Source organism: Pelmatolapia mariae, linkage group LG3_W, assembly GCF_036321145.2.
Source record: "Pelmatolapia mariae isolate MD_Pm_ZW linkage group LG3_W, Pm_UMD_F_2, whole genome shotgun sequence".
Taxonomy (NCBI): domain Eukaryota; kingdom Metazoa; phylum Chordata; class Actinopteri; order Cichliformes; family Cichlidae; genus Pelmatolapia; species Pelmatolapia mariae.
In genome coordinates this window covers 47,492,578-47,501,947 of record NC_086229.1, presented here as the reverse complement: position 1 = coordinate 47,501,947, position 9,370 = coordinate 47,492,578, and positions in this window count along the sequence as shown.

Below are 9,370 nucleotides of genomic sequence, written 5' to 3'. Positions count from 1 at the left end.
AAAGAGGATGGAAAAGAAAAACAGAGGGGAAGAGGAACGGTGAGAAAGGGCACTTAAAAAGAAAAAATCTCCTGGATCACCTGTTGAGAGAAAAAAAAAGAGAAAACAAGCAACAAAAAAAAAGACAACGACATAATAGACACAACACCATCGCATTAATCTAGCTAAGCATTAATAACAGTAAATACTAAATGTTGCTGCGCAGCATGCAGGACCGACAGCGCACAATGTGCTTTGAGGTAGAAACCAAGTAGGTGTAGTTTGTGTCTATGAACAGTGAATACCCTTGTGCACATGTGTGGATCAGAGTGCTTGTATTCAAAAGGTTTCTCCATGTAACGATCTGGTAGGGGGTGTGGGGAGCCATAGCCAGAGTGTGAGACCCCAAGGAGGACCATCGGAGGGGAATCCGAACCACCCTCTTGGGAAGAGCTAAAGAGAGACCAGATGAGGGGTCACCCAGCAGCCATGAAGCAGAAGCCAGAGGGGGTTGCAGTGATGTGCCCACGGGCTCTCCCGGCTGCCAGCTGTGCCAGAGTGAATCGAGCCACAGGCCCAGAGGCCAGAGTGTTGTTCTAAAGTGCATTTAAAACATGAGAAGGTATGGTGCTTCCTGCCAGAGAGCAGCAGGTGTCAGCACGGCCCCTCCCAAGAACCCTCAGTGTCTACATGAATTTCCCGTCACTTCCCTTTCACCTCTCACTCTCACTTTTCCCCTCTCACACTTCAGGTAAGTGGTGCTTTTAGCAAGCTAACTTCCACGTGTGTCAGCACGGACTGCTGCCATGGATGACATGTGAGCTTTTCTCAGCTGGTTGTAACATAATAACCTGGTAATACTACAATGCGGCACTGCAAAATTGAGCTTTGCAAAAATGCTTGCTCTAGAAACTTGGCAATAATTTAAACTGACTTTGTGCAGCAAGTAGCAATTTTTTTGCCTGTTCTGTTTGGTACTTTAGCAATCAGAATTGTTCTCTGAAGGCCAGGAAAGATGCCCAACTGATTTATTTTTTCAAGTGGAGAAAATATGGCGATGCCATATTGATCCACTTGATTGATCTATATTATTATATTTATTTTATTTTATGTTATTACAAATTGGACAGACAATTAGACAAAAGGGTAAAAGAGAAAGAAAGAACAGGAGAAAGAAAAACAGAAGGGAAGCGGGGATAGTAAGAGAAGACACTGAGAAAATCTGTCGGATCACCTCTTAGAAGAAGAAAAAAGGAAACAAACAACAAGAGAAAAACATAATACAGGGCTCAAAGCAGCAATCTAGATACGTGTAAGTAACAGTAAATACTAAATATTGAATGTTAGTGAGCAGCACGCAAGACCAACAGTGCACGATATACCTTAAGGTAGCAGCCAAGGAAGATATAGTTTGTGTCTGTGAGCACCTGTGTGTACACCTGTGTGCGTGAGCGCGCTTGAGTTCAAAAGGTTTCTCCATGTAACGATCTGCTAGAGGGTGTGGGGAGCCATAGCCCTGCCCCCAAGAGCACAAAGCAGACATGGAGGAGACCCAGGCCCAGACATCTGCAGCCCCCCAGAGTGCGAAAGCCCAAGGAGGACACCTGGAGAGGCAACTGCGCCACCTTCCCGGAAAGAGCTCAGGAGAGCCCTAGACGTGGGGTCACCCAGCAGCCATGGTGCAGAAACCACAGGAGGCTGTGGTGAGAAGCCCGCAGGCCCTGCCGGCAGCCAGTTGCGCCAGAGTGGACCGATCCCTGGTCCCTGAGGTCCGAAGGCACCCCACCCCATGGAAGGGGCCTGTCCCGGCCACGGGCGCCAGGCCCCGGTGAGCGGCCGCCAGGAGTGAGCCGGGTACATACCTGAGCGCCCAGCCCCGGATACCAAGAACCACCAAATCACTGACGTTCATCCATGTAACGATGTCTCCACCCACCACACTCACTGCCAGGAGTGTGGTGGGTGGAGACAGGCCTCCACACCTGGGGGGGCCTGGGATGTTCCCTAAGAGATGTCCCTGACACATAGACATAAACAAGCTGGCACACACAGACACAAGCATACATTCCCACCCTCATGCACACAAATACAAATATTCAGCACTCGCCCAACATAGAGACAAACAGAAATGAACACTATACACCCATTCACACTCCCCAGACATACTCTTTACTCCAAGATCCAGGTATCACCGCCCGCAGGGGGGCAACAAACCCCCAGACCCAGGAGATGTTACCTTTTTCCTTGTGGTGGAGGTAAGCACACCACCCTCGGCCAGACTGCCAACTCCTCCCAGCAACCTGGTGTACAGAGAATGGGAGTGTGAGCTATTTTTTTTAACATGATTAATTCACTGTTTATTCACCAAGCTGCAAGACAAAATCTGTATCTCACCAAAATTTCAAAATCTTCTTGGGCTTCATCTATGCCAAAAAGCACTCACCTCATTCAGTACATATGTACTCAGTTAAAAAGAAAGTCACTCTGTGTTTAATGCTCAATCAACAAATCACTTTAATCCATACAATTCTCTTTATTCCATACAACACTTTTAGCATTAAAACATCCGGACGGGAGATGTGCACAGGAGGGTGTCTGACCATTTCTCACATTCTTATAGCTTTGGCCCCCCTCCAAACTAAGCATTTACACTCTTTCTATCTCTCAGTGAGCCTAAGTTACAACCTTGGTTTCCTGTTCAATAGGTTTTGTTCTCCCTAATCAGACAAATAAGGCCACCATTCTACACAAACAGCATTTCTTATAGATCAGCAGTATAATGTATCATAAAACAGTGTAATATTCCATTCCTGTTTTTTCTCAGAATAAACAATCAATTAATTTTATTACATGTACTTGGGGATTTTCACAGCTCAGCATCAAACATCAAAATCCACTGAGGCAGTCCCAGCAGCACATTGATACACAGACATTAACAACCTTTGCCTCTCAAAACTAGTTCCTGCTGGTCCCTCTCTAGTCTAAACAACAGTGTTTCAGTAACTTTCCACTAGAAGATGGTCCCCTGTTATCTACTTTCTCCCAGGCAAGCGTGAGCGAGAGTCTACAGCATTCTACCCCCAAAGGACACGTAGTCTAATGCCTTTATTTTCAGGGCCGTGTCCACTTAATACTACACTATATGGTTATATGGCATTTTAGTTAATATAAAGGGTGATCATGGCTCAAGAGTTGGGCGTTCGCCTTGTAATCGGAAGGTTGCCGGTTTGAGCCCCGGCTTGGACAGTCTCGGTCGTTGTGTCCTTGGGCAAGACACTTCACCCGTTGCCTACTGGTTGTGGTCAGAGGGCCCGGTGGCGCCAGTGTCCGGCAGCCTTGCCTCTGTCAGTGTGCCCCAGGGCAGCTGTGGCTACAATGTAGCTTGCCATCACCAGTATGTGAATGGGTGGATGACTGGATGTGTAAAGCGCTTTGGGGTCCTTAGGGAGTAGTAAAGCGCTATACAAGTACAGGCCATTTACCATAAAGCATAGAATGGAGGCACTTCAAATAATTTTATCTCAACAGTCCATTATGGACGTTATGATATGCTTCATTACCAGCTTAAAAATATTTTTGATATCTTTTGTTTCCAGATAAATATAGCGTAATAGTGTTATTGGCTCAGCTCTCCTTACTATTATTAGTTTCACAACATTTCCAGCATTTCCAGATTTGTGCAATTCCTCGTAAAGCTCTCACAAAACCAGTAATTATATATTAAAAATAATCTCCATTTTACTATGATGATAATTTACTGGCCGATGATTACTATGTTTACTTATGTTGAATACAGTAGTACTCCAAATATAAACACAAAAGATTGTAAAATCCATAAAACCACAGAGAAATGAAAATAAAAACAGTTCCAAAGCACCGATTAAAAGTACTGATAAATGAACAGAATGACAGTTAGAACCAAATAAATGCAGATATTTAACATTGCATTTAACATTATATTTTTCTGTACTTATTTAATTTGATTACATTGGTTGGAACAAAACTTGAAGAAACTTGAAAAAAGTTATTTGTGCAGAGTCAGATGACATTCATGTTGTAACAGTAGAGGGCGCTACCGTTGCATCAATCCAGAGTCAGGTACATCTTCAATCTAGAAGGAAATTAGAAACAGTGAATTCATAGAAAATATTTTTTTACATTTGAGATAATCCTCAGATTGACATGTTAGATATTTAACAATTGTATGATGTGACTCATTTATGGAATATTTCATAGAATAAATTGTGCTTTGTGCGTCATTAGTATATTTTGTGAATTACTTGTATGCCCCTACAGAGGTTGCCATAGCCATTGTGTGTGTGTTCATAGTTTTCTGTAGCTCAATCAGTGGACATCAACGCTACTACTTTTAGCAATACCAGTGGTACTATTAGTACTTAGTGGTAAACAGCAGTTATGGTACCTATGGTAGAAAATTTGTTTATAGAAGAAGAGACTTACCTCTGATTTTATCCATATTCAACTGAGACAAGATACAAAAACTCAGCATCAGAATCATGATCAAAGGGGTTGATTTTGTTTCAGTTTAAAAGATAATAATAGTAATAATAATCTTATAGGCTTAACACATTTAAAAAATACACAAAAAGTTAAATTTAGGCTAAAAAAAAAAAAAAAAAAAAAAAAAAAAAAAAAAAAAAAAAAGGATCTAAATATGCAGACACATACTTACATGGAAGGGAAGGCAAGAATAAGAGTTGAAAGGAAAGATCCCATGACCAGGACAACTAAAACAAGTAGAAAATGATTAAAGAATTTCTGACTAACAAAACAAACTTTCCATTTAGAAACACGCAAAGATTTAATCGACCTGATTCGCTGACAAATGGTAACACAAATTTTAAGAACTATACCTATATCACCTATGGATTTATGGCAATTACAGATAAAGTGTCTGAGCACTGCCCTGGCATTACAAATCGTTTTATGAGCAGGTAAACGGCTATAAACCTGACTTAAACTCAGTTTCAGCTAGGTGTAGCCTTGTTAGCATTCTCCCTGTTAAAATTCATCCATCAGATATTCAAGAACACACCTGGTGTAGATTTGTGTCAGTGAAAATTAGTGAAGGATTAATTTGAGTATGAAATGCTAAATATGATTATTGCCTGTTAACAGCAGAATGAGCTACTAGTAAGTTAGCTGCTGAACGTCAGACCATTTGACAGCTAGCTAACAGAAAATCATTTCTGCCTTCAAGAAAATATATAAATATGAAGAGAAATTCATTTCTGTTAGCCAGTTGTTGAATGATCTGGTGTTCACCAACTAACTTGCTAGCATGGAACATTACCTTCATTTTTTTAGTCTTAGCTAGAGCTCGAGCACAAATCAGTGGCATTTGTATAGACTCAATCCATGTAGACGTTGTGTTTTCTGTGTCATTTTGAATACTCTGAATAAAATGTAAAATATTTAACACATTTGAATAATCTACAGTGATTTATTCTGTTTTAGCTTTTCATTTCTAATGAATGAGCTTTGCAACAATGTCAAAAATTATTTACAAATATGCAGATTTAGAAACATTTAGCAACTTTATATATTTGTTAACAGTTACTTCCTGTCATTGATACTTACAAGCTGAAGCACTGGCTGGGGCACCATTTCCAACAGTCACACTGACACATCGAAGGTCTGAGTGGTACTTAGTTTCCCTATGGAAATAAGATTAAGATTGTCTTTTCTGTTAATGACACAAATTATATTTACAAGTAATATGTGTGTGTTTGATGAACATTTCTAGATGACCCTTAGGCTACGTCCACACGTACATGGTTATTTTTTGAAAACGCAGGTTTTTCTATGCGTTTGGACCTTTCGTTCACATGTAAATGGTGTTTTGGGTCATTGAAAAGTGAGATTTTAAAAAACTCTTCCCAGAGTGGAGATTTTCGAAAACTCAGTTTTTGCTTTTAGGTGTGGATGGGAAAAACTGAGATTTACTCACGCTGTTTTTGGCGTCACGCTGTGCGCCACGTTATTATTTACATGAGATGAATTTCTACAATAGCGGATATAGACAAAATACTGTTGCTGTTAATCTCACTATGTGCACTTTTTACACACTTACATATACACACACAGTTACTGTCCCTCCATTTGGAAGGACGGAGGAGTCAGAGTGAACTTCTCCATTTAACACAGACGCTCTCACAACCCAAATCCCAACATTGTCATCGGTTTTGAATAAATTTATGCATTTTGTTTATTCCTAAGTTGTGACTACACCAGCCAAAACACTGGCTTTGATTATTAACATTCAAAATTAACATTCAAAATTATGAAGGGACTTGAAAAGTGGCACGAAATTAACTGCCTTTCCAGCTACTCTTTACTTCCCAGGTTCTGGTTTATTGGCCAACATTGCTACACAGTTAGGATTTGGCATGTTCTTGATAGTGTTTGAATATGTTTTTGGTGTTTTTATTGTGGACAGAGATATTTTTTCAAAACTGTACGTGTGGAAGGGATTTTTAGAAAAAACCAAAACGGAAAATCTCCGTCTTCAAAAATACCCATATACATGTGGACGTAGCCTTGGTTTGTTGGCAGTCAGTAGACTCATACACTGATCTGCCTGATTAAAGCATTTCCTGCACTGCAACTTTCCCTTCCAGTGGATAAGCTACTTTTCCTGTTTTAGATAGTTTATTGTTTTTCACATAATCTTGTAATCTCCTCAGATAAAACAAAACAATAAAACAATTACTAGGACAGCTAAACCTGTCAGTCAGCAGTCTTGGGTGTAACACATGCCAAACTAATGTGTTATTGTAATCTGATTATATTTTTAACTAATGGAAGGACGAGACAGGAGGATCCACTGAAAGATGACAGAAAACCAACAAGTTTTTTTCAGGGTGGAATTCATAGTTTGGAATTAGACCATGGAATAATATATGATACTGTTCTAAATAAAGCATCTCCACATACAGCAAACTAAGGCTACGTTCACACTGCAGGCGAAAGTGCATCAAATCCGACTTTTTTGACCCTATGCGACCCATATCCGATCATGGTATGACAGTGTGAACGGCACAAATCCGATATTTTCAAATCCAATCTGGGTCACTTTCATATGTGGTACTGAATCCGATACATATCCGATGTTTTAGAAAGCGACTGCTGTTTGAATGGTTGGGTCGCATTAAATCCGTCTTTTACATCACTGACACAAGACAGACGCCAATTATCAGCGCTGGAGAAGCGCCTGATAAGACATCACGAACGTTTCCTGGCCATCCAGTGAAACTGTTGGGAAGACAATGTTAGAGAAACGTGAACATTTTATTTGTACTGTATAATCTGCAGATTCTGACAGAAATCTGCAAATATACTTTGAAGCACCGCTCCTCTAAAACAGCAATAAGGATCATTATTAGGCCATATGTAAATAACAAAATAACTTTATAACTTAAAGCAAAATTGGGAAACGTAAAGTCCGAAACAAGCCTTTATATTAACGGCCATCAGTCAAACAATACTGTTTGGTCTGGGTCTAAACAGAGCGCGTTGTGTGTGACGTCTTCTTTTGCGCATGTGGGCCACTTTGAGGGTTCACACTAGAGCGCGTTTGCTGTCGCATTTTATTTGTGGTGTGAACAAGCAGACAAAAAAAATCGGATTTGATCAAAAAAATCGGAATTGAGCATTAAGACCTGCAGTGTGAACGTAGCCTAAGACATGAAGGACCCAGGGTGATGTTAAAGGTGACTTTGCTTTGTGTCATTGGCTTTGCTTTTGAATGTAAATACAAAAAGAAAGATGCTGTATGTCCTCATTAAAACAAATGTGTGTGTGGTCAAAGGTTTGTATAGATAACTGATAATCATGACAATACATTTCAGGTCATGTTACAGAAAAGTGCTACAGTGATGTAAGTAGGATAAAAAAAATCCTTAAGTGGGTAATTAAGTCACTTTTAACAAAAGCAATGAGTAATGTGTAATAAGTTATTGTTTCGAGTCAACATTCATGTGGGTCTTCGTGTAAAATCTGCAAAACAAAGCATATAGGTGACTTTACATTTGTCCTTGAGTTCACCTTTTTCATTTTAGTAATTATAATTTCATATCTCTGTTGTACAAAGTCATTCCATGAAAAATCAGTTAGTGAACCCCATCTGACCCTCACAGAGTTATCTGTTTTTGTTGGTTGATATTTATTATTTTTAAATGTCTGTTATATTTTTCAGCCTGTATAACTTGGGAAATACAGAAGATGTCCACATGAAATTTTCAGGGCTATGAAAACGTGTTCGGGCTTATCAGTAATATCACACCCACTCCAAATGTCATGATCTAAAGTTAAAATGTAACCACGTGTAACTAAAGCATAAAAGCATCATATAATAGCTTCAACGGCAAAACTCCAATTTAACATCTAGGATGTAGTGTAACAAACAATCATTGGTTCCCTGGATGTTTTTGTTTTCTGATAACTCACTGGAGAACCCAACAAAAAAGTTCTTGGTTGGTCATTAAAAACATAGGAAAGGTCTCTTTTTGGATTTTCTTGTCATCATTACTTCTGGGGTTGAAATACTTTTCTAATATTATCAGATTTAAACATTCAACAATATAGTTTATGGCTGCAAAATTGCAAATGGAGTGATTCTTATATAGTGCTTTTCTGCTTTATGCAGCATGCCTCATTCACCCATTCCAACAAGCTCTTTTTTCTATGCTTAAGTGCTTTCTGCCTAACATTCATGCTCTGATTGATGCATCTAAAGTAACTTGAGGTTAGTATCTTGCCCAAATATATTTGGCATGCAGACTGGAGCAGCCAAGGATCAAACTAACAACCTTCCAACTAGTAGATGACCTGCTCTATCTCATCAGCTTTCACATGTTTTCTATAATAATTTGCCCATTTCACATTTACCAAACAACTTCAAGTCCAGAAAAAGTTTATCAAAATCTTTTTGACTCTACTGGGAATTTTTTTAAGTCACTAACTTGGAAAGTGCCTGGACAACAAAGCAGAAGGGGAGGGTGTCATTGTCTTGTGATTTAGATGGTGTCCATCTCAGGGTGAACTGTCCTGGTCCAGTTTTATTCTGAATTGCATCATACGGTCCGCTGAACAGCAGCTCAGAGATCCTTCAACAAAGAGAAAAGCAAAAACGTAATCAACTTAATTTTTTTAGTGTTGAGAATTAATTTTTTGTGAATGAGAATCACTTTGAATGGACACTTCACCTGACTCACTTCAGTTTGGTTTGACGGGTTTGAGTTCATGAGCCATTTTTTACTTAAATATAATTTCACGAGTTTTTATTTACTCATGCTGCATTGAAGCAAAATAGCCTGAAAACACATTTGATTTTTCTTTGGGTTAAATGTGTGTTTAATGTGCTGTTTAT